Genomic DNA, 25659 nt, shown 5'->3' on the forward strand with positions numbered 1-25659 from the left:
CCTTTGCTGCTGTGCCTTTGACAACAACTTGATCTTTACACATAGATCAATAGATCAGCTTAGATAATGCTGATAGATAATGCTGAAAAGTCACTGGAGCAGGCCAAGCCTTGGTCAGCTTGCAATCCTAGAGAATTTTTTTTTAAAAAATGAATTGCCCCAAGGGGCTATGAACAATATAAGAAATCGTTCCCCAGAGGATGCTCATAAAATGATCCTATTCACAAGCTAAGGAGATAATGAAACCTTTTCTTCATGATACATGCCTGGTGCCCTCAGAGCTATCCTGAGAATAATTACAGGGTTTGCTGAGTGAAGAGTTCATTATATCTTTGAGCAGATGGATGGACCCCGGAACCTTAATATTCTGCACAACATTCATACTGAGACACATGTCTAGACTTATGAGAAGCCCTTGGAGGCATTATCAGTATCTCAGACAAATAAATATGAGCATGATCAGCAGTAACAATGCCTTCTTTTTACAAGTCAAAGGAAAGAGCCTGAAAGAAAGCTCATTCGTGTTATAGCTACTTCCATTCTCCCATCCCCCAACTGTTGCACTTGAAACCATAGAGCAGTCAGTGTAGTTTCTGAGTGCGGGAGAAGTGAAACAAACTACTGGGTGAGATCCCATGGCCAGAAATACTCAAAGAGAAGGGCTTTCATGATGGATGGGAGTTTCTCAAAGGAGAGATATTGAAGGCACAAAGGCAAACAATTCCAGAAAGGAAGAAAAGTGGGAGGCATCTAAAGAAACTGAGGCGGCTGCATAAGGAGCTTTCTAATTTAAAAGGGGCATGTATAAGAAATGGAAGAACGGGCAAATCACAAAGGGAGTGTATAAATGAGCAGCCACTGCTTGCAGGGAGAAGGCCAGCTCAGAATGAGCTGAGGCTTGCAAGAGAGGTTACAAATAATAACAAAAGGTTCTTTGGCTATGTTCAAAGCAAGAGGAAGAACCAGGAAGTGGTAGGTCCCCTGTGTGGAGAAGGTGGAGACATGCTATTGAGTGACAGAGAGATGGTGGAACTACTTCAACACCTACTCTGCCTCTATTTTCTCCCAAAAGGGAAACAGTGCTTAACCTGATGATAATAGAATGAATGATGCAGTGAAGGAGCTGCAGCCCAGGATAGGAAAAGAGGTTGTTAGGGAACACCTAGGTCCTCAAGCCTTACCAACGGAAACTCATCCAACATAACAAGACTAGACAGTGTTCTGGACACTCCTTGAGATTCAACAGCTGTAACAGTGGAGTCACAGTGAGATACTATAGGTTCTGCCCCTCCTTCCGGCCAGACGGAAAAAGACCCTGCGTTGCCCAGAAAAGTTCTGCTGGATGGCACAATAAGGATGCTGTTATGTACTGAAATTCTCACCCTGGGCCAGCAGGGGGATACTGTAGATAGTTATGCAAATGAAGGATCGAAAGTGACGTTCAGTGATTGGATAGTTTGTATGCAAATGAAGGATGGAAAGTGACTTTCAGTGATTGGATAGTTTTAGAAAGTTGCTACAGTTACGTTGTTCTGGAGCTCTATATAAGCAGGCTGACTGAGCTCCTCAGTTCAGTTCTGTTCCAGCTTACAAATAAAGAGCTGCTTTGGAGAAATCGCTGAGTTGTCTGATATGTTCACCCACAACTTAACAGATGCAATGGAGGCAGCAAAGTAGGCCACTATGTAGGCTCTCCTCCTTGTGAAATTTCCTATTCTGTCTGCAAGATCCCTTCAGGGAATAGTTCTGTGAAAAAGAGATCAAGAATCAACTTGTTGCTGCATAGATCTTTCTTTCTTTCTTTCTTTCTTTCTTTCTTTCTTTCTTTCTTTCTTTCTTCCTTTCTTTCTTTCTTGGGCAGGTCCAGTCACTGTTTCCAGCTTCTAGAAAAGACTTCTTTGGAATCAGTTTAATTCAAGTCAGGACACCTGTTCTTCTTCCATGTACTCCTCACTCACTCACTCACTCACTCACTCACTCTTCTTGTTTGCCTTGATCCTTAAGGCCTTTCTCCCAATTCTCTTTTAATGAATCTGAGCATGGGAGGTGGATAGAAGAAGAAGTCCTGTGCTTTCTGCCTAGGGGGACTGTTTCTTTAAATCAACTTCTAGTAAATGCTCCCATCCAGGAAAGAGCAGAAGTTTGTAGAAAAGCCAGGTGAGGGGAGGAGACAAAGAATAGATCCAAGCGGTTACAAAAGGGATTGCAGTGGTGATTTATTCCCTCAGGTTAGTTTAGAGAAAACATAACTGAGCTGTTTGTTCTTCAGAAATCTAAGAAAGTGAGAAACTGTAAGTATATAGAGTTTTTCAAAAGATGAAACTTTAAGCAGCAGGGTCAGCTGTGTAGTCTACTCTGTCTTTGCTGGGATCTTGCAACGAATCCTTCTGTTCTCTGAGAAATAGAGAGACTTCAGCCAAAACCTGTAATTTACCAGACTAACATCCTGTAGAGAGATAGTTTAGTTTTTAAGGGACAATTACTAAGCTAAGAAAAGAAAATGCTGTTTGATGCATTCGTATTGGCTTGCTTAATTATATATACCGTTCACTTTTCTTAAGCGTAGGTTTTTCTTGCTTTTAGGGGGAAAAAACAACATTGGGTGTGCCCCGTCTGCATTTCATGTTGGAAGCATAGAATTTCCACATGTGGGATCATTTACTTCTTTCAAAAGCAGCAAAAAACAAACGTAGTTTTGAATCCAATTGAAAAGAAATCTTGTTCCAGATAAAGAAACAGAGGCACACCTTTCCAGCGCAGAGAGTTGAGTGTGCATCTCAGTTTCTCGTGGCTTCCTCGCATGCATATTTTTGGGATATTTCCTGTGTGGGTTTCCCATTATGCTGTTTTCTTGGGCATCAAGAAAGATATGCAAAGATCTGAGCTGAGAAATAAAGAGGGGGGAAAGTATTGGGGAGGGAAAACTCTGCTGTCTGAAAAAGATATGATCTCTTTCGCTGACAATTCTTTTCAACGGACAATGTTCTCTTCAGTGCCGCTAGTCTAGTGAGATACAGGCAGTGCAAATTGTGATCATATCCCAAGGCTGCCTTTTCAGACTTCTCAAATGGTGTGCAATGAGAGGATATTAATGGGGGCTAAACTATATATATCGGAGGAGAATGAAGGAACAGTGGAAGTAGTGGCAGCATATGACTTGCTTTGGGTTGCCTGGTGGCATAACCCAAGTATTTACTGAATATGAAGTAAATATGGTATGTACATTTGTTTTTGGAGATACTTAAACATTTCCCTGCTCACTTAGGCTGAACTTAGAACTGGCCTGATTTTGTCCACGAAGAGACTGGAATAAATTGGATGGCTTGTACAAATTAATGGGCAATAAGGCGAGCCAGGGACGTGGGTGGCGCTGTGGTGTAAAACCACTGAGCCTTGGGCTTGCCAATAGAAAGGTCGGCAGTTCGAATCCCCACGATGGGGTGAGCTCCTATTGCTTGGTTCCTTCTCTTGCCAACCTAGGAGTTCAAAAGCATGTCAAAGTGCAAGTAGATAAATAGGTACTGCTCTGACGGGAAGGTAAACAGTGTTTCCGTGCACTGCTCTGGTTTCGCCAGAAGCAGCTTAGTCATGCTGGCCACATGACCCGGAAAAACTGTGTGGACAAACGTCGGCTCCCTCGGCCAGTAAAGCGAGATGAGTGCCGTAACCCCAGAGTTGTTTGCGACTGGACTTAACTGTCAGGGGTCCTTTACCTTTACCTTTTTTCAAGACTAGCCACAATGGCTATATTTTGTCTACACTGTCAGAGGTAGTCAGCCTCTGAATACTAGTTGCTGATACTCACAAGTATGGAGAATGCTGTTGCACTCAGGTCTTGCTTGCAGGCTTCCCATAGTTATCTGGTAGGCTCCTGTGAGAACAGGGGGCTGGACTCGATGGGCCATTGGCCTATTCCAGCAGGGAGGTAGAATAGCACTAAGGAGTAAAAATGCAAGCAACGTCCCCTAGCAGAAAAGCAACCAAGCAGACCAAGTAGACTCCAGAGAGGAACGAGAATAAAAGAGACTAGTTTAAAAGACCAAATACAGTGGTACCTCGGGTTACATATGCTTCAGGTTACATACGCTTCAGGTTACAGACTCCGCTAACCCAGAAATAGTGCTTCAGGTTAACAACTTTGCTTCAGGATGAGAACAGAAATCGTGCTCTGGCGGCGTGGCAGCAGCGGGAGGCCCCATTAGCTAAAGTGGTGCTTCAGGTTAAGAACAGTTTCAGGTTAAGAATGGACCTCCAGAACGAATTAAGTACTTAACCTGAGGTACCACTGTAGAAAGGGGTTTTTTTTGGGGGGGGAAGGATAGGGAACAGAAGGCAGCCCTGTTTAGGGAAGCTTTTAATGTTTAATAGACTATTGTATTTTAATATTCTGTTGGAAGCCCCCCAGAGTGGCTGCAGAATAAATAAATTATTATTATTATTATTATTATTATTATTATTATTATTTATTAAAATGGGAACCGTTCCTGGAAAAACAGAGAAACTTAGATGATAGGTTACCCTCCTTTGCTCGTGACCTGGTTTCTCGCCTTCTAAGTGCCTAAGGGCCTGCTTCCATGCTTTAAGGAAGGGATGGGGAACCTGTGGTCTTGCCGATGTTGTTGGACTTCAACTCCTGCCATCACTGACCATTGGTCATGCCGGTTGGGTCTGATGGGAATTGGAGTCCAGCAACATCTATACACTGCTTTCAAAAGCTCCCAGTTGGATGGCTCAGTTGGTTGGAGCGTGGTGCTGAGAATGCCAAGGTTGCAGGTTTGATCCCCATATGGGACAGCTGCATATTCCGGCACTGCAGGGGGTTGGACTAGATGATCCTCAGGTCCCTTTCCGACTCGATAGTTCTAGGAATTAACTCCTCTGCCAAGCCTGCTGCTGCTATGCTGAGGAAGAAAGCACCTGGAGGCTGACTGCGTGTGACATGCAGACATGCTCTCCCAGCAAACCATGAGCAGTAGTCAAGAGCAGAAGCAAGGGAAGAGTGAAGTGGGAACTTTTCTTTTCTTTTTTTATAAAATTTTTATTGATTTTCCAACATATATTATAAGACATTACAAATAACAATACAAAAGACAAACAAACATATAAACATGTATAATTTCATAACCTTTTTTTCCTTATACCCAATTTCATCGACTTCCCCATGCCTCCCTTTTCTGCATCCCTGTTTTAAACTTTTTCAGCAACCCCTGATCTAGATTACTTATAATTCCCTTTCTTTAACCTTTTTTCTCTTATCCAATCATTTATCGCTGCAAATCTGCTTTACCTTACCCATGACATTTTAACACTCAATAATTTTACAACAGTTCTTAAGATAAAATTTAAATTTCTTCCAGTCTTCTTCCACTGTCTCTTTCCCTTGGTCACGGATTCTGCCCGTCATCTCCGCCAGTCCCATATAGTCAATCACCTTCGTCTGCCACTCTTCCAGCGTGGGTAGTTCTTGTGTCTTCCAATACTTTGCTACTAAAACTCTTGCTGCTGTTGTAGCATACATAAAAAACGTCCTATCTTTCTTTGACACCAATTGGCCTACCATGCCCAGGAGAAAAGCCTCTGGTTTCTTATGAAAGGTACACTTAAGCACCTTCTTAATTTCATTATAGATCATTTCCCAGAAGACCTTAATCCTTGGGCACGTCCACCAAAGGTGATAGAAAGTACCTTCAGTTTCATTACATTTCCAACATTTGTTATTGGGCAAATGATAGATTTTTGCAAGCTTGACTGGGGTCATGTACCACCTATAAATCATTTTCATAATATTCTCTCTTAAGGCATTACATGCCGTGAACTTTATACCGGTGGTCCATAACTGTTCCCAGTCAGCAAACATAATGTCATGACCAATATCTTGTGCCCATTTAATCATAGCTGACTTAACTGTTTCATCCTGTGTATTCCATTTCAACAGCAAGTTGTACATTCTTGACAAATTCTTAGTATTGGGTTCTAACAATTCTGTTTCTAATTTTGATCTTTCCACCTGGAAGCCGATTTTCCTGTCCTGTTTGAATACTTCATTTATCTGGTAATAGTGAAGCCAGTCTCTTACTTTGGACTTCAATTTCTCGTAACTCTGTAGTTTCACCTTTCCCCCCTCTTGTTCTATAATTTCCCAATACTTTGGCCATTTAGATTCCATATTAAGTTTTTTCACTTCCTTTGCTTCCATTGGTGACAACCACCTGGGGGTTTTATTTTCCAACAAGTCTTTATACCGAATCCAGACATTGTATAGTGCCTTCCTAACAATATGACTCTTGAAACCTTTATGAGTCTTTACCTTGTCATACCATATATATGCATGCCAACCAAACCTATTATTGAACCCTTCCAAGTCCAAAATGTCTGTGTTCTCAAGAAGTAGCCAGTCTTTCAGCCAGCAAAAAGCCGCTGATTCATAATACAGTTTTAAGTCTGGCAGGGCAAACCCCCCTCTTTCTTTTGCATCAGTTAATATCTTAAATTTTATTCTGGGCTTTTTGCCCTGCCAGACAAATCTAGATATATCTTTCTGCCACCTCTTGAAACAATCCACTTTGTCCACAATCTGCAATGTTTGAAACAAAAACAACATTCTTGGCAAAACATTCATCTTAATAACAGCAATTCGGCCTAACAAGGAAAGTCTCAAATTTGACCATATTTCTAAATCTTTCTTAATTTCAGTCCAACATTTCTCATAATTGTCTTTAAATAGGTTCACATTCTTAGGTGTTAAATTAATCCCCAGGTATTTCACTTTATTTGCTACCATTAATCCGGTTTCACTCTGAAACCTCTCTCTTTCCGCAACTGTTAGATTTTTTTCCAATACCTTCGTTTTTTGTTTATTCAGCTTAAAACCTGCTACTCGACCAAAAACTTGTATTAACTCCAAAACTCTTTTTGTACTAGTGTCTGGCTCTTGTAAGGTTAATACTAGATCATCTGCAAACACTCTCAGTTTGTATTGTTTAGCTCCGACCTGTGAAGTGGGAACTTTTCAGCAGGATGTGACAGCATGCTGCTTGTTCACATAACAATACATTTGGAGAAGACTATTGAAAGTGCAATCCTATACATATCTACTCAGAAATAAGTCCCATTGTGTTCAGTGAAACTCCTTAGCAGGTGGGTATAGGGCTGTAGTGCCAAAAGATGTGCTTTAGTTATCATAAGCGATTGAGCAAAATAAGATTTGCTTTTGAAGGAAACACCTGTGACATTCTCCAGATGGTAAATATATTTGTGCTATGTCTTTTTTTTAAATATAAAAAGTCCAAAAATTCATTTCAGGGGGAAAAAAGAATCTTGACAGTTTTTAAACATTTTTGTGATTAAACCGCATTTACAGATTTTTCCTGTATAGTGCACCTGGCATTTTTATTTGTGTGTGATGCTTCCTCCATTACAGGCCCCTGAAAAAAAAAAAGCATCTATGTTTATCTTGCTCTTTGAATGTGCTCAGCTCCTTTTCTCTGGGCTAGTTTAACCTCACCAGGGCCTTTAATTATGCTTCTCCTCCTCCAGCTGACCACCATAAAACTTCAAGCCCTTGCCACAAATCTGCAAAAATGTTTCTACTGCAATGGGAGACAAAAATAGAATAATTCCATGTCTTTTTGGATAGATGCCTAGTTGAAACTATGCAGTGTTTGACTGACAGAAGGCTGTAGTCTTTGCTGAAAAGTGGGTTTCCCTTCTTCAATGCACTGCATTTAGTTTTTAAGAGTATACAAGGAAGGGGAGGAAGAGAGGATTTATACTGGTTAGCCTCTGATGTTGACTGTTCCTTTTGTCTAACTTTTTGTGACTTATCATCATTCGTCAGATTTTCTTCTTGGCTTCCCCATATTCTTGGAGCACATTGTCATATGAACGAGTGAGTATTTACTTCTTTGGTTTTGAGTGGAGTGACTAGTTCCTTAAAGTTATTATTTTATATGCAGCTGGATAGAATATCAAATACCACTAGTGATCTTGGCACTAAAATTGTTCACTCTCTAACAGTTGTCATAAAAACAGACCTCTCAATTGTTCTTTAGACCATTTCAGTGATAACTCTGCTTTATATGCAAGCAAGCAGCAGAAAGAAGCATGGAAAATAGTTATGAAAAAGTTTTGAATGTGCATTCCCTGGAGTCTTCTACTTTACAGCGATTCCGTTTATTTTCTGCAACTGCCTGCGTTTTAGCCAGAAATTGTATGCATAAGAAGAATTACAAAACTAGTTGGTAAATGAAGATAACAAAGCAAAAAAATATATGATATTCACTGGTGAGTTATAGAATGAAAAATGAAAACAAAAGAATATTACAGTGATGCATCAACATTCACAGTCTTCTAATGTGCCTGTGAGACTGCATTAATACCCACCAGGATATCAATCCTTCGGGTAAATTTGCTTCATTTTACTGAATAGGTTGAGTTAACTCTGACAATCTTTTCTGAATGCTGTTGAGCATTATGTCCTGTCTATCTTGTATATATGGCCATGAGGTTTCTTAAAACTTTTGTAGGCGATTTATCTATACAGTATTGATGTTTGCATATATGGTTGCTTCTTCATTTATTTCGGTGTAATGTTACTGGAAAGAAAACAACCACATTCCGTTGTTGAGGAGGAAAGATTTTTGAAGTTGTATATATGCCATATTCCAGAAGCTGCTGGTGTTTTATGATTTAAACAAGCCAGGGGATTCCTTGAATGAATCAGAAGAGTAGTACTGATTATTCGTGTGAAAGAGAAAAAGGGTAATGAGTTCAGTCCTATACACATTAATAGGAATCAAGATTGTGTCTCCACTTCGCAGTGTTGCAATTGTGGAATGGTGACTATGGCCCAGAGCTGGGATGAGTTACCTGTGACTCTCCAGATGTTATTGGACTTCAACTTCCAGCAGCTCCAGCCGGCATGACCAAGGATCAGGAGTGATGAGAGTTGTAGTCCAGCAACCCCTGGAAACTCACAGGTTCCCCACAGCTGGCCTAAAGGGAGCAGAGGAAAAGGACAGAGTGAAGCAGCTGTATCTACCACCAGAAACTTGCCAGGGGAGCGGGCAGTAATTGAGATGTTGAGGAAAAGATGTACGTCTGCCACATAGCCTGCTCTGCACTCCTAAAGTTATCCTATTGTCCTCAGAGGACACTGTGTTGTTGCTAGTACTGAAGAAAAAGCCAAGTTCCAGTTTGGTTGCTTGGATAGAAGAATGCCGTTCTTCTCATGTGGCAAAATGTCTGGCTCCCAAACATGTTTCCCTCTCATCCCTGGTAGTTTTCAGAGGGCCCTCCCCTTTCTCTGTGGTCTTAAAGAAGTAACAAGCCGTGTGTGTATGGGGTGTGTATATTTGTGAAGAGTGTGTGTGTGTCAGGTTGTTTTTTTGTACAGTTAATACTTTAATACTAAGTCTTACTGCTATTAATAGGCCTAATAATCCTTACTACTATTGATGGGTCATTCAGGTATTGCAAATGGGTCATTTGTAACAGGTGGGGTGTTTTTTGCTTATTGGATTTTCTGTGGAATGGGTAAATCTGAATTAAAATGGGGCAGTGGGGGAGAAGTGGGCTGGCATTTAGATGCTGACAACATGGTGTCGATGCAAAAAAGTGTACATGCATGAGGAGCACCTATCGCGCAATAGGCTCCAGTAGTTTGTGACTGGGAGGGATGAGCAGTTTGTGCGTGTGTTAAAGATGGTTGAATGGCTATGTGTGAAAATGAGACATGGTTGTGTAGAAAAGTTATTACAAATAACACAAAACACCCACATCTATAAATTTTTGTGGAGCTCTCTTTGTAATTTCTACAGCGCTGCTATATCTTTCCAGTTCTTTATTCCTTAGCCAAGTTTAGCAGCAAACCAGATGCCAAGAGTGGCATGAGGAGCCCTTTGAATCTACATGTGGGCCATATATAACAACCATTCCTTTGAGGAATTCTTAGCAGATAAAAAGTTAGCTAGACCAAGTTTGGATATAACACTAGGGCAAGCAAACAAATGCTCGGGTCACTGGAGAGATCGTGGCTGCTTTGACCATCTCTGCTCCTACTACAACTTCACGTGGCTGTGATCCAAGTCATGGTTTATGTATGAACTCATGGTTTATCTTGCTCCAGGCTCAAATGTAATGCCAAACCATGGCTTTATCTCACAGCAATGTGGCAGCAGTAGGATTGGAGAAGGTGCAAAACAGCCACAATCTTCTCGCTGGGAAGCTGCATGTCTGGGAATTCATGTTAAGTACAGTGGTACCTCAGGTTACATACGCTTCAGGTTACATACGCTTCAGGTTAAAGACTCCGCTAACCCAGAAATAGTGCTTCAGGTTAAGAACTTTGCTTCAGGATGAGAACAGAAATCGGGCTCCGGCGGTGCGGCAGCAGCAGGAGGCCCCATTAGCTAAAGTGGTGCTTCAGGTTAAGAACAGTTTCAGGTTAAGTACAGACCTCCGGAACGAATTAAGTACTTAACCTGAGGTACCACTGTAATGGTTTGACTGAGTGTTGCATGTGATCTGGGACAGTGACTTTACTTGGTTTGCCTAGGGACCATCAGTAAGCACTACCATACTTTCGAAAACCTCTATCTCTTCCTTATTACAATTTCTTTAGAGCTGTTCAGATAATTTACCGGTATACATAGCATAACTTCTCAGTATGAATAAGTTGTAAATGTGTCTCTCAGTGAAATGAGTGCCGCACCTCATAGTCGCCTTTGACTGAACCTTCTAGGGATCCTTTACCTACCTTACCTTTTTTACCTATGTGAATTAGGAATGTGTGTGTGAAGGTGGGGAGGAGAGTTCAGTCTTGTTTGTGTTTTAACAAGAAACTACATAATCCACACTTCTCAAACCTATGTGTGAATTATAAGACAGACCCTTCGCAATTTGCACAAATTCTGCAGAACATTTCTCCAGCTAGGCAATGTGTACAAAAATGTATACACATGGATAAAATCGAAATATATAGAAAAATTAAAAAATGTCCAGCACCTTAGAGACCAACAATTTTTAAAATTTTAAAATTTTAATATATTTTGACTGCGTCAGACCAACACGGCTACCTACCTGAATCTAGAAACATGGATAAAATGTATATTAGCAAAAAGAGCATACAAATATGTAAGAACATAAGAAGAGCCTGCTGAATCAGGCTGATGTCCCATCTAATCCAGCATGCTGTCCTCACAGTGGCCAACCAGATGACTCTGGAAAACCCACAAGCAGGATCCAAGCACAAGAGCACACACCTCTGTAGTTTTCTGCAACTGGTATTCAAAGCATTACTGCCTGTAATTGTGGAGGCAGAGCATAGCCATCATGGCTCATAGTCACTGCTAGCCTTCTCCTCCGTGATCTACCATAACTCCATGTGTGATATTAGACAGAATTGCACTGCAAAAAAGTGCAAAATTGCAGGAGACTATAAATAGCAGGAGAAATTTGCACTGAAATGCTCATGACTTTTCATGAGGACTTGCTTAAAATAATAATAATAAAAAAATAATAATAATTGCCAGCTGATGTGGAAATGTGGAGAAAAATAATTGATTGGGAAAATGAGAAGCAGAGACAAACCACAACCAACAGATTTGCCCATGCTTATTGTGCATGCATATCTAGGCATGGGAATGCAGTGTATCACTGGGACTCCCTTGGCATTGGCCCTTAATCCTATAAGCGCTCCTCCTCTTCAAGAAAACAAGTCTTATCCAACCTGACTTGTATACACACACCTCCTTTGCTGTCTTCTACTCACCTGGTTTTGCCTTCGACTGCAGGCCACCACCCACCCACCCACCCACCCACCTGCGCCCCCTATTAGCACAGCACTGGATTCTACCCAAGGTCTTTTACCAGTTCCCCAAGCTGACGTTTCAAGTAAAGCTCCCCTGACACTGACATAAACAAGATGGTTTGCTGAAGACCTCTCTTCCAAAGCAGAAAGGTGCAAGGCTATATGGAGTCCACCAAAGACTTCATGAGGGCTTTAGTGTTTTAAACTAGGGATGGGAACGTGTAGTCCTCTTTCCAGATACCGGTGGACTTCAGCTCCCATCAGCCCCAGTCAACATGCCCAGTGACCAGAACAATGGGAGTTGTAGGACAGCAACACCTGGAGGGCCAGCTGCTTTAAACCTTTTCATTCCCAGGACTGATGCATTCTGTCTCTGCATTGTGCAAGAATCCTATGCACATTTAGCAGGCAATGAACTCCATTCAACACCTTTCTATTATTCAGAGTGAAGAGTGAGTGGTACTAACACATCTACTTCAGTATAAAATCCAGATGCTGAAATTAACAACTCCAAGCCTCGTACACTTGTCATGACCTAGAAACCATCATGACTTTAGTGTGCATCTATCATGAGTGCATAATTTAATTTGTTACTAGACAGCTCAAATTTAAATGAGAAATAATCACTGTATTGTTTTGGAGTGCCTAGAGAATAGGTTGCAAAAGAATAGAAATGAATCGTGGTATAAAATCTAAATATGGCAGTAAACAAAAAAATCCTAATGGAGTCTTTGGTGTTGAATTGTGTGGAGAGTTTTGTTGTTGGTAACAAAAGTGAAATTGAGATTTCAGCTGAAAACATTCCATTGTATGTTTCCATGGCTACATATGGCAACCTGTACAATAACAAGCCATGGGCATTGATTGATATAGCCTGTCCTCTGTTGAGGAAAACTGTTCCTCCATTCCTTATAATTATGGAAAGAAACAAAGAGTGATACATAAATGAGAAAAGTCATTGAGAGCTTGACTTGCTGTCTGCCCTAAGTGAATACCATGTCTTTACAGAGCTCTTGTTCGTATGATACTTAGGGAATTTGTGTGGTAATGGAACAGTGGTGATGCAATGCAGGGATGGGGAACTTTAACTTCCAGCAGTGCTAGTGGTCAGGGCTGATGGCAGTTGGGGTCCAGCAACATCTGAAGGGCCACAGGTTCCCGGGCCTTGATATAATGACGTATGAGCTAGTCTTCACAGAATAGCTAGTTCCACAAAGGACCCATTAGCAATTCCTTCCCTCTCTTTCAGAGAGATATCACATGAACAGGCCTCCACATTATCTTTTTTTTTTTAAAAAAGATATTTATTAAAATTTTCCATTGTAATACATTAAAAAATCAAAAAAGAAGAAACAAAAAAGTTTAAAAACACATAGAATTCACAATCCTTATTTTCAATAACATATTTCCCTGACTTCCCCACACCTCCCCCTCTTGTATTCCAATTCAAATTGTTGGTTCAACAAGTTCTTGTCCCTAATTTTTAACCTTTTTATATTTTATATTTAGTTCATTTTGAAAAACCAATTTTGCCTTATAAACATCAATGATTATACATCAGTGCTTATTCTTAAAACCTTTTTCTAAAGTCGGCCTAAACTCCCTTCCACGATTTCCTCAATTCTCATACAAATAACAAAACAAAGTAAAAGCAAAACAGATTATAATTATACACCCTTTGGATTCCCAAACTCCACCCCCCCTTTCCCGGTTCCAATCCCCAACAAGCGTCCATCAGTCAATCTACTATCAGCCTGGAGACCTCACATCCGAGGCTCTTAATTCTCTCTCAATTCCTCTCTGCCAGTTTTTTTGATAGTCCTTGGTATTAAGCACCAAATCTCGAAGAAGCTCTAGTCCAATAGGGTCCATGTTTCTTCCAGCCAAACCTCCATACTTAAAAGTGGAGCCTGAATCTTGTTTCTTACTCCTTTCAAATCCAAATGTCTCCAAAGCTCCAACTTCCACCTTAATCAAATTTGTAATCCTTGGGTCTTCAGATCTCCACATAAGGAGATCTCTCCATTCTTCAGTCTCCAATTCAGACCAAATTTTCACCATCAAGTTCTTATTTTCCTTTGTAGCCATCATGTCAGGCCTCTGGCTCTCCTTTATCATCTGCAAAGTTACAGCTTCTCCTTCCTTTTCCTCAGGAACAACATATATCTCTTTCTTCACACTCTCAAAACTCTCAAGTTTCTCTTCTTGTCCAGCTGCATGGGCTTCCTGAGTCAATTCCTTATCAAATTCAATGGATTTGTTTACTGTTAAGTCCAGAGTTGCAACATTTGTAGCCAAAACATCAATTTGGCCTTGTAGCTTTCCCAAGAGAACAAAGACTCTGTCCAATTTATCTTGAATTTTCCCTCTTTCAGCCATTCTTGTAATGTCCCAAAACCCCCTCTAGAGGGATTTTGGTTACTTGGTATTCTTTCCAGTTCAAATCCAAAAATCAAATTAGTTTGTATCAGTTCTTCCTTGTTTTCAACAAAGTATAGTATATAGTATAACAAATAAAGCCAGCAGAAGCAGCAGAAACAAAGTTCTCTTTTTCCGTCTTGACAGCTAATTTGACAGCTGTCAAACTCTTCAATACCTTCAACAGGCTCTCTCGCAGATCACTCCCGGGTCCGGGGGGGTTGGCACTTCAGCTCCCAAAATTAGCTCTTATCCTCCAGTAAGGTTTCTTCTAGTGCCAAATCGTGAAATTAATGTCTTTTGCCCAATAATAAAAGAAAAAATTCTCTCGACCTTAGTTAGCAGGTCCTTGCTTTAGGTTGTTTACAAGACGGGGAGGCGGACTTCCTGTTTGTGCCTTCCCCGATCGTGCCTAATTCACACAAAAAAAATTCTTTAAAAATCCAATTTCTGTACTACTCACGGGTTGTTATTTTGAAGTCCAAATCACAAGAAGAAGTCAGCGCTCTCCGGCCATGGCAATGCGGCTTCACTCCGCAGGAGAAGCAGTCGACTCTCAGCACCACGCCGCTCACCCCGTCCCCCGTTCCGAAGCCTTTAAAAAGGCTCCTTCGCAGGTCGGGGTGTGTGCAAATGGTGCCCGCAGAGTCACCAGGTTCACAGGCTTCACCGCCTGTGATTTTTAGGGGTCCCCGCGTCGCCGCAGCGGTAAGACCCTGATCCTGTGGAGCCGATTCCCTCCGGAGCTCGGAGGGAATCCGCCATTAGCCGCTGGCGCTAACCCGGAAGTCTGAGGCCTCCACATTATCAGACACTTGTCTGAAGGTCGCCAGTCATGGCTGGCCCACCTATGAGGCAAAGTGAGGTCACCACCTCACGCGGCAGAAATCTCAGGGGCGGCCGATCCCAATGTAGATATTTACACCCCCCCCCCAATGTAGATCTTCATTCACCCCTTCTTCTCTGGCAGGGAGGGAGGCACCATTTTGTAGTTCACCTCAGATGTCAAAATGTCTTGGGCTGGCTCTGCCCTGGTCATATGTTTTCACTTCTAGGGTATATTGGTACATTGGATTGGAGAGTGCCAGTTCTCCACCACATAGAAGCCTCAGGTCAGATATGAATATTGATGTGAACTGAAGGTAAGAAGACATATGAAGGCCTAGGGAGGTGGAACTTGGGAAGGTTTGTGGGGAAAGTTCTCTCCATTTCTCCCCAAGGAACAAAAAAAATATTAAGAGAAAAATCAAGAACCTGTGGAATGAAGTGAAAAAACTATGAAGCATTTTATTTTTTGGAATGACTTACTTTTAAAGGCAATTTTTTACTCAAAATGTATAGTATTATGTAAGATAATCTACAGCAATAAAGAATGGTAAGTGGTGTGTACACTGTGGGTAGACATAATGCAACACTTAAATTCCCTAAACAACAGAAGAGCATGCTGCCCCACACTTTCTAGGCATGGGTCTGAGTGGTTTTGCCTTTGTCCTGCTGCTTTCTCCTGGAAAATCTGCTCTTTGGCGCTAAATCAGAACAAATGGCAATCTGCCGAAAATGCAGTTGCTGTTTGTTCCAATTCAGTGCTAAACCGTTGGGTTTTCCCAGGGGAAAGTGGCAGGGCGAAAGGAAGTGTGGATCAGCCCTGAATTGCCTTTGCCATTTCACAGCCCATTCCCCTAGTTTGGAGTGATCCTTTTACAGTTCCTTTTTTGTTCTAATGACCCTGAACAATTTGGTGTCAGCAGCAAGCTACTTGCTTGTGAATTACAGCTTGCCTGCTTTGAGTGACCTTTGCTCTAGATTCCACAAGAAGCAAGCATCCTTCATCGGCTGTCTTTTCTGACCTGACCCTTCCCTTCTGGTTGACCCTTTCACTTCTCCCCTCAAATTACTGTGGCACAGACACACTGCGACAGACCGGAAAGCAAGCGGATTATTGATCTGCCGTGCCAGAGGATAGAAAGGTGAGCCGTTCCCAGCCATGCTTACCTGGGAGGAAGTTCTACTGTAATAGTACAATCTAGTTAGGGCCTCAATGAGTGACCACCTGGGAACAACATGTACCGTATCCTGGGCTTGACCACTGAAAGGATGTTAGTAGCAAAATAATTTAATAAAATCTAAAGCTCGCTCCCATAGGGATGTGGGTGGCACTGTGGGTTAAACAACAGAGCCTAGGACTTGCCGATCAGAAGGTCGGTGGTTCGAATCCCTGCAACGGGGTGAGCTCCCGTTGCTCGGTCCCAGCTCCTGCCAACCTAGCAGTTCGAAAGCATGTCAAAGTGCAAGTAGATAAATAGGTACCGCTCCGGTGGGAAGGTAAATGGCGTTTCCGTGTGCTGCTCTGGTTCACCAGAAGCGGCTTAGTCATGCTGGCTACATGACCTGGAAGCTGTACGCCGGCTCCCTTGGCCAATAAAGCAAGATGAGCGCTGCAACCCCAGAGTTGGTCACGACAGGACCTAATGGTCAGGGGTCCCTTTACCTTTACCTTTAAAGCTCGCTCCCACAGGAGACAGTGAGAGCCACCAACTTGGGTTGACTTTAAAAAAGGATTTGACAAATTCACAATGGCTATTTTCCATCTCCATTGTCAGAGGCATCATACCTCTGAATCCCAGTTTCTGGGTCTTGTAGGCAGGCAGAGTGCTGTTGGGTTCATGCCCAGCTTACAGGCATCTGGTTGGTCACTGTGGGAAGAGGATGCTGGGCTAGATCCAGCATGCTCTCCTTGTAGCCTTATGTTCTTACATGTCTACTTAGATATGAAGCTTACTGTCATGGATAAAGCATTGTAGCCTAAATTTTATATATATTCCCGTCATGGCATATTTGCTAGGTGATAAGCAGTGAGGTCTCCCAAAGATCTGTTCATAAATGAATTGGAATCAGGAGTGGGGTGCCCAAGTTTGCAGGGGATATAATAGTATTCAGGATGATGAAAACCCAAGCAGTCTGTGAAGGTCTCCAAATTGTGTGAATAGGAAAGAATGAAAGAAAACTGGCAAAAAAGATGTTTAACCCCCGTTTCAACAAAAGATAACAACACATACCCCTTATATCTTTTTATAAACCACTTTCAAAATTTATGGAGGGGCAAAACCACAAGATGTAAACTTGCAAAAGCTTATGTGGTTTGCAATGTGTGCCTTCAGATGAGCACATAATAAATTTGTACAAAACAGCTAAAAACTGGGAAAGGAATCAATAAGAACCACTGATAGTTTCCCTTTAGAAGCCCATCAAACAAAAGGATGAGCATGTGTGGCTTGGTTTAACCACTTTCTCTCTCTTTCCTGCCTGCCGTCTTTTAATTCCTTCGTTTCTCTGACCTGCACCTTTTGTGACTGGCTCACTGGAACCCTCCAGGGAGGATCAGTATCGGGTCTAATAAGCTTGCTGTTACTTTACACCAACTGGAAAATAAATGTTTCATCTCTTAAATTGGCAAATAGAAAATGTCCCCCCCCCCCCAGAAGAATGAGGACAATAGAAAAGTATTTTTTGCTTTGATGCGACTGAGAGCAGATAAAATGGATTCAAAGCTATGGACGTAAGTGTCTTCAGTGAACACTGACTTATATAAGACTTCTCATTCTTTATTTAGCTGTTTGCACTGAAATGTGATCAGATGAACACTGCATGGTCCACTTGAAATGCCTGTTGCAGGCTGTGAAATTCTTAGAGCTATAAGACCTTGACTGCAGCACATAAGAAGCTTGCTGTGAATTCAAGTCCTGGGGGGAAAATAGCCTGTTATGAACAATGCAAGAACATGTAACTCCAGACTGTTTGTTCATTTAGGTCTCGGTTCTTCTCTTTGTTAGTTTGGGGCTCAATACTGCTATTGAATGCATTGTTTTTAACTGGCAACAGTGCCGGCAGACATTAGTGGTTTCTGTTTGGGTTTCTGTTTATTTCTTATTTTTTAATGTGCTTCATACATCTGACTACATTTCACTGGTTTCACTTAGTTAAATGTTCTTTTTCATGATTATAAAGTATAAGAGGAAGCTCTTTCATGGTATAAACAGGGTGTCAGTTTCAGCACAGGAGGGGCAAAGTGATATATTCTAAAACAAATAGCCAAAAAGGCAGGATGTACCAAGACCATTTCTTGTCAATACTTTCCTTATACCTTAATAATCAGAGACATAGGTGCTTCTGAGAAACAATTGCATATGATTTAAAACACGAAGTGTGTGTGTGTGTGTGGGTGTGGGTGTGGGGGTGTAGTCTTCCACCCACCCTCTCTGATTTGGTACGGGATTTAAAATAAAATTTGTGAAAATTTGATTAAGGATTTAATGGGAATATAATAAAGCACAACCTTCTGAATTTGTCAATAAGCTACCAAACCATGCAAATAGGCTAGATTAGAGAGATATGGTAGAGATAGTATGAATATAGTCTTGCACATCAATGGGACTTCATTATATCTATGAACAGAGTCAGCTGATTCTTTGCAACTAGGAAATGGAAAGCTGCCTTGTATTGAGTTGGACCAATGGTCCACCTTCTGCATACAAATTGTTTGCTCTACCATTGAGCTGTGGCTGCTCTTGAAAAGAGCCCATGGGATGCATGTTGACCATCCTGGATACAAAAAAAGTAGATACTGTTGATCTGGAGAAAAAATAAGGAATGCAATATAAAATTATGGATTAATTTTCTGTACCCTTTCTTCAACAATTAAGCCCTTTGGTTAAATCTGTACTGGATTAAGGTTAAATTTCGTTTTTAACTAGAAGAATCCAATCTTACCTTGGCTGCTTGGGAAGTCAACATATCTTTGGAACGCTTTAGTAAATTTGATTCGATTATATTATGTTAATTTGGCCATTAACTGTATCTAGATGCAATTCTTCTTATGATGATTAACTTCAGGCAAAAGGAGTCAGCAGAATGCTAGTTCTGATGGATTCTGGAACACATCAAATGAAAAAGTGGCTCAATTCATAATACTCATGCGAGTCTCTGCAAGATAGTTTATTCATTTCCTAATACACTATGCAATAGATCTCTTTTGCATTGATAACTGTAGCATCAAAACAATTTCTTTCAAGATATTCGGAAACATTAAATATAATAGAAACACTGGTGAAATAAATTCAAAGTTTATATATTTTGCCGATTCTAGCATTCAAAGTTTAAGTATCATACTTGTTCTAGCAAAATGAAACATAGAATTGATTTCTAGGTTTGTAAGATGTTTAACTCTAACTAAAGAGCCAGGTATCCATTATGTGGAGGAAGTGATTGGTATGACAATATGATGGGAGTTGTAGAGTGCAAGCTTGGCATGTGAAAATGTCCTAGAATTTGTGGAGAAAGGAAAATAATCCAGAGGCATCTGATTGGCCCATCAAGTCCAGCATCCTGTTCTCACAGTGGCCAATCAGATGCCTCTGGATTATTTTCCTTTCTCCACAAATCTCTTGTTAAAAGCCAGGTTCATAAACTGTGTGGCAAAGTAACAGCCTACAGAGTTAAAATAATGTAAATATTAGCCCATGCATTGATGTCCTATTTAGCAAAGGTAGACTCCAGCCAATTGCATTTGAAAATAGAAACACTGGATTTCTTTAATCTATATTCGTGGCGGCGGCAGTGGCAGTGGCAGGGGGATGAAGCAATTGAAGCTATATAAATAAATTGTTCTGCATCATTGTGGATTTGAGCATCCGTTTATGTAATCACATAGATGAAAGGGGTTCTATGAGCACACAACGCTTTCTAGTTTTAAACGCCACAAAACTATTTTCGACCTCAGATCCACTCTTCAATTATCTGGGACTAAAGAGGCATTGAAATAAGTGAGAATAAGATATCCTGCTCTTCTGTTCAAACCTAATACGATTTTTTTTGGGAAAATATTAAAGTTCAGGGCTCTAAAATAAAAAATTAAAAAAAACCACCTCATGTTCTCAACAATGCAAATGAGGAACTGTGAGATCTGTAGCCTAGATGAAAATTCTGTTAAAAGGCAAGTGCTGAAGGGGGCTTTGTCTGTGCTCTTCCTCACTAGATATACATCCACCTGGGTAATTGGTACATTTTTTTTTCTCTTTTCCTCTCTCCATTCCCGTAAGTAGAGATTTTCTAAGTAGAACTCAGTTTCTCATTAGCCTTGTTCATGTGTTATGCTTCCGTGATGCCAGTCGTGTGAGGGAGGAATCTGGGATTGCACCTGCAGCCCCCGGGTTTTGTCTGTCAAGTTCCAAACACCTTCCGGTGGAAAAGCAGGTCAATTTCAGTCACTCATTTTTCCAATATTACTCTCAGTTCTCCACATTTCCACAGCTGTTTGCAATTTTATTTGTTAAAAAACCAACAGTAATGGAAATTCCGCATTTTTGTATGTAAATCTCTTAATATACATATCTTTGTAAAGCAATTTCCCCATACATTATTCATTTTGATTGCTATTTTCACTACTTTATAAATTTTTATTCACAATTCAGTATATGCATTTTGCTGTACATCACTCGGCTGGACGACAGCATTGCAAAATTTGGAGGAGTGAGAATTTCAAAGGGCAGCTATGTTTCAGTTCTGAATTACAAAGAACAAAGAAATCTGGATCTGCTACCAGTTTAGTCTACTCTAGTTTAGGTTTTGATTTTAAAAGATCTCCCATGAAAGCACATGTGAAATACAGTTGTTTCTGGGCTAAGGGTGGGATTCGCCAAAGCAGGGGCAGAGGTAGGGTGGTGGGGGTGGTCTGCCCCAGGCATCACCACAGAGGGGGGTGACAAAATGCTGGGCAGCACTCACTGTGGGGCCTGCAGCGCGCCCAAGCCACGTGCCTCTCCTGGGAGTGACGTGGTGGCTTGAGTGCCCGCAGGCTCTGCACTGCCTCAGACAGTCTGCCCACTGCCTCCCCCTCAGCTGTAAGTGGCTGAGTGAGAGGAGGCAGGCAGACTCCTTGGAGGCCCCGCGGAGCGTCCTGCCCCAGCTGGCCCCACCCCTGGGCGCAGGGCACACACACCGCTCCAAGCACCCGACCGGCTTGTTCCGCCACTGTGTCCAAGCACCTAAAACAACAGAGATGGTTGTTGACGCCTATGGCTCCTGCCTCAACACAATACAACTTCAGCAGTCCTCTCACAGCAGAGAGACGTGTTAATCCCATTATGTGGATATGGCACAAACCTTCCAAGCATGTGCTGCACTGAGTCCACAGTAAACTGCTGTGTGGAAGTACCCTTAGTCTTCAAGTCAACTTTGAATTTATTTCTTTTGAAGACAATTTGAGTTTGCCAGAATATTGGAGTCTCATTTTTAGAGAGAAACATCTCCGTTTCCCTTGCTCCAATTTAACAGCACACACGCATACAGAATTTGGGCTTATTTGTGGTAACTCTTCTTTTGCACAATATTGACAAGATGCATGATTGTGTCGTGTTCTGTTTCACGACTGCCCTCTCCACTCACAGCGTGACTTCAGGGAACTTGCAAAGCATAAAATTGCAAAAATGCTGACACCTGAAAGCATTTGAAGAATAATCCCTTCCTTTTCATTAGGTCACGACTTTGCTCTTTAATTTCTTAAACGGCAAGAAATCTGCATATGGTGCTTAGCATACAAAGTAAGGTGTTTTGCCATCCTTTGGCTTTTGACATGCTATTTTTCTAGCGGTTTCTGTACGGCGGAGAACTTGGGATATTTACAGATGGATTTAGATGTGGGAGATCTGGAACAAAACATAGATGTCATATAAAATGTCCAGGGGTTTGCAAATCCCTGTGCCTTTTGCTGAGAGATTTAGAAAGGAATGTACAAAAGTCACATCAATCTTTGTGAGAAGCTACCTGGGGAAGATGATGACTCTGTGAAACATGGGGATTTCAAGCCAAGTAGATTTAATAAGAGTTGACAGAAAAATGGACGTTGATTTTTTTCTGGTCATGTTATGTGTGGATGTGTATTTCAACGTGCACTGTAAGGCTTATAAATAAAAAAGAATGTTTACTTGCCCTCCATTTTCGTTGAATGAGACTGACATGTACTCAGTCAGTGCCTGAAGCCACAAACCACAGGAAAGGTGCAATCTGGAAAACTCCCAGTGATGTTTTCCACAAAGCATCTAGCATCAGCCCACTCCCCAAAAGGTGTCAATCTCCTTTACCTGCCAAACAAGTTCTGGACTTCGATTGGCCCAAAGGAGCTTGGTGTCATTGAAATCAATGTGGGAGAGGGAGCCCTTAAAAATGAGCTGCTGTATGCAGCCTTTTTACCTGTCCCACCCACCCTCAGGTTCCTTTCATCCTTTTCTGACCAGCAGAAAACCGACAACTGACCATCCTTGCAGCTTTATTTTTAAATGCTTTGTTGTAAGTAAATAGCTTAAGAGCTGATAGACTTGGCCTAGAAAGCTCTTTTTATTCTTAACCTGCTCTGCCCATTTGCCTTCATCTTTCTATTCTTAATAAAATGCCTTAATTTGGTTCCTGGGGTCTGAAGTGTGTGTTTGCCAATCTCACTGATTCTTGAAATCTCTCATTTTCTTGGTCGCTTGGGTTCAGGCTGTGGGTGTATTAGTGCTGTGATCTCTGGGGAGGGAAGTTGTGGCAGGAGAAACTGGTTAGTTAAGATACAGCTGGCCAACTCTACTAGGCAGTTGTGCAAGGAAGGGCATAAGAAGATTTCCTGAGCTTTGATGTAGGCTTGGTCCATTTAATTAGGAGGAGGGGGAAGGCTGATTTTGAAGCCATGTTGCCTCTTTTGTTAAATATGGTTTAGCAACAAGCCCTCCCCACCAAACTGCTATGTGTATGATGTGTGCTTAGAAGTAATTTTCTCTTCCACTCTTGATTATAAAGTACAGCTTTGCTAATAACTTGTCATTCTCAATCCCTCCGAGTCATCAGTTTGCTTAACCTTATGCAGGCTCACAACAGCTGACATAGTATTTGTCTTTCAGCCATTCTGTTGGTAATAACATTATTGCTAGTTCCAGATTCTCAAACACTCATGGCTATATGCCTTAAAGCCAAGAATAAGTTTGACAGACAACAACTCTCTTCCATTCTCAGTAACTGGAGGCAAAGTTTTTTTGTGGTATTCTGAAAGATTTTTAGGCCAAAGTAGAGACTATACTTTGGCCTAAAAATCTTTCAGAATACCACAAAAAAAGAGAGGCCAAAGTAGAGACTACACAGACACGGGTGGCGCTGTGGGTTAAACCACAGAGCCTAGGACTTGCCGATCAGAAGGTAGGCGGTTCAAATCCCCACGACGGGGTGAGCTCCCGTTGCTTGGTCCCTGCTCCTGCCAACCTAGCAGTTCAAAAGCACGTCAAAGTGCAAGTAGATAAATAGGTACCGCTCCGGCAGGAAGGTAAACGGAGTTTCCATGCGCTGCTCTGGTTCGCCAGAAGTGGCTTAGTCATGCTGGCCACATGACCCGGAAGCTGTACGCCGGCTCCCTCGGCCAATAAAGCGAGATGAGCGCTGCAACCCCAGAGTCGGTCACGACTGGACCTAATGGTCAGGGGTCCCTTTACCTTTAGAGACTATACATTAACTTTAGCAGTAAGATTCCAGCTTAAATTTTGCAATGAATTTCTTGTAAATATAGACGGCTTAAAAAGCATTGATAAAATAGATTTTTGAGTCTTGGATCAGGTTACATTTATATTGGTGTTTTGAAACCAGCGTTTACAACATGGGCGAATGAGGTTAGAGCTTGTGTAATCAAATATATGGAGCTAAATTTTATTTTATTTTTTAAAAAACAGAGGATGGTAGACATGCCTATAAATCTCAACATAACTCAAATTACAATGACAGAACAATAGTACACTGTACATTTAAAACAATTGCTTCATTTAAGTGGTTTCTTTAGTACGAAAGATGCACAAGTGGGAGAAAAGGGGAGGAGGGGACTTTCAAGTGTTTCACAAGTTTCAAATATTTTGTCAGGGCTGTTCTTCCTGTGTCTTTGTGGTTTACATACATAGTAAAACCTATACATTCACCATAGAATGGGTCTTATTTGGTTTGCCTGCTAGCTAGCTGAACCTCATGTGTTGTGTTTTCAGAAATGGCAAAAAATCAGAGTTTATTGTGCCATGTCTGTATCATTGCCCCTTCAAAGATTTTTTCCAAAATGCATGATTACAAGTCTTGGTGCCTTCCACAGGACACTAAGGAACTCCTTACTTTTTAAGATTTCTGTTGGGTTCATTTCAGATATTTAGCAAAGTCAGGGTGGGATTAGGCAAAACAGCTTGTTTAGTTACATAGTGTTAATTTCTGAGAATACTTCCTACCAGGAGCTTACCACACAAGGACATTTCCATCAAAAGTGCTAAAATGCTTTGTGGCATGCTCTGCAATGCTGGCAGAACCAGAGACAGGCTCTTTTAGGTGCAAGACAATTTCACTAGAGCAGAATGCCAACAATATAGTTTTTAACATCATTTCCTGTCCATGCATGGAGAGCAACATTAACCCATTAACAACCCCAAACTTTGTTCCACTCTAAGTCTTCAATCCTTTGCTGGAGGTCTTGTTCCCCAGTGCTCCTCAAAATCCGCAGGTCTGTAGGATCTTTCTCCAAATCATCTTAGAGACCCTTGGAATCCACTTGTTGCATCAAACATCTGAGTGGCATAGGTCCATATAAAGAGAACTACTTTCAATGGCCTTTATGGCTATTGCATTATTTGAGTCCAATGTTAGGGGCAGTATCCATTGCCTTTGTTGAATTATTTTTTTCTTCACCGTATTCTTTGCTCTATAAGACGCACTTTTCCCCTCCTAAAAAGTAAGGGGAAATGTGTGTGCGTCTTATGGAGCGAATGCAGGCTGCGCAGCTTTTGCTGAAGCCAGGAGAACAAGGGGGATCGGTGCGCACTGATCCCTCTTGCTCTCCTGGCTTCGCTTCGCTGGAGAGGTGCTGCGTAGCTTTCCCTCTCTGCGCAGTGCCCCTTCAGCGAAGCGGGAGGAGAAATGGAAGGGGCTCCGTTTCTCCTCCCGCTTCACTGAAGGGGCGCTGCACAGAGAGGGAGAGATTTTTTTTTTCTTGTTCTCCTCCTCTAAAATTAGGTGCGTCTTATGGTCGGGTGTGTCTTGTAGAGTGAAAAATACGGTAGTTTTGATAGTTCTGTTGCATTGTTGCATTGGACTAAACAGATTGAGTATGCTGTATTGCAAATTCATGTATGCCATCTGGGTATAGTGTTCTCAGCTGCTCAGTGCTAGATCTTTGATCCTTGACCCCTGAGTTCCTTTGCTCTAACTTAATATTCCAGCTTTTGATCCTGACTGACCCTGGCTGATCCCATGTGCACTTTCAATAAGCAGAATAATTGCTTGGATTCATCCATCTGGTTTCTTCCTTGAACTATGTGTTCAGTCTGGGCCTTGATCTGGGGCATTTCTGGCTGTTTTCTGATACAAGCATGTTTTGCATTTGCACA

At 41.6% G+C, this 25659-nt stretch overlaps 1 protein-coding gene across 1 annotated transcript in view; it reads left to right on the forward strand.

Annotated features, from left to right (window-relative positions):
• Window positions 1-7696: 7696 nt before the first annotated feature.
• The window catches only part of INSC (INSC spindle orientation adaptor protein), a 124689-nt gene continuing 106726 nt past the window's right edge, over window positions 7697-25659 (forward strand). The window contains exon 1 of the mRNA XM_053392287.1: window positions 7697-7888. The gene's annotated coding sequence lies outside the window, so the exon portion shown is untranslated. The remainder of the gene's footprint in view (window positions 7889-25659) is intronic.

The sequence above is a fragment of the Podarcis raffonei genome, chromosome 1, assembly GCF_027172205.1.
Source record: "Podarcis raffonei isolate rPodRaf1 chromosome 1, rPodRaf1.pri, whole genome shotgun sequence".
NCBI lineage: Eukaryota > Metazoa > Chordata > Lepidosauria > Squamata > Lacertidae > Podarcis > Podarcis raffonei.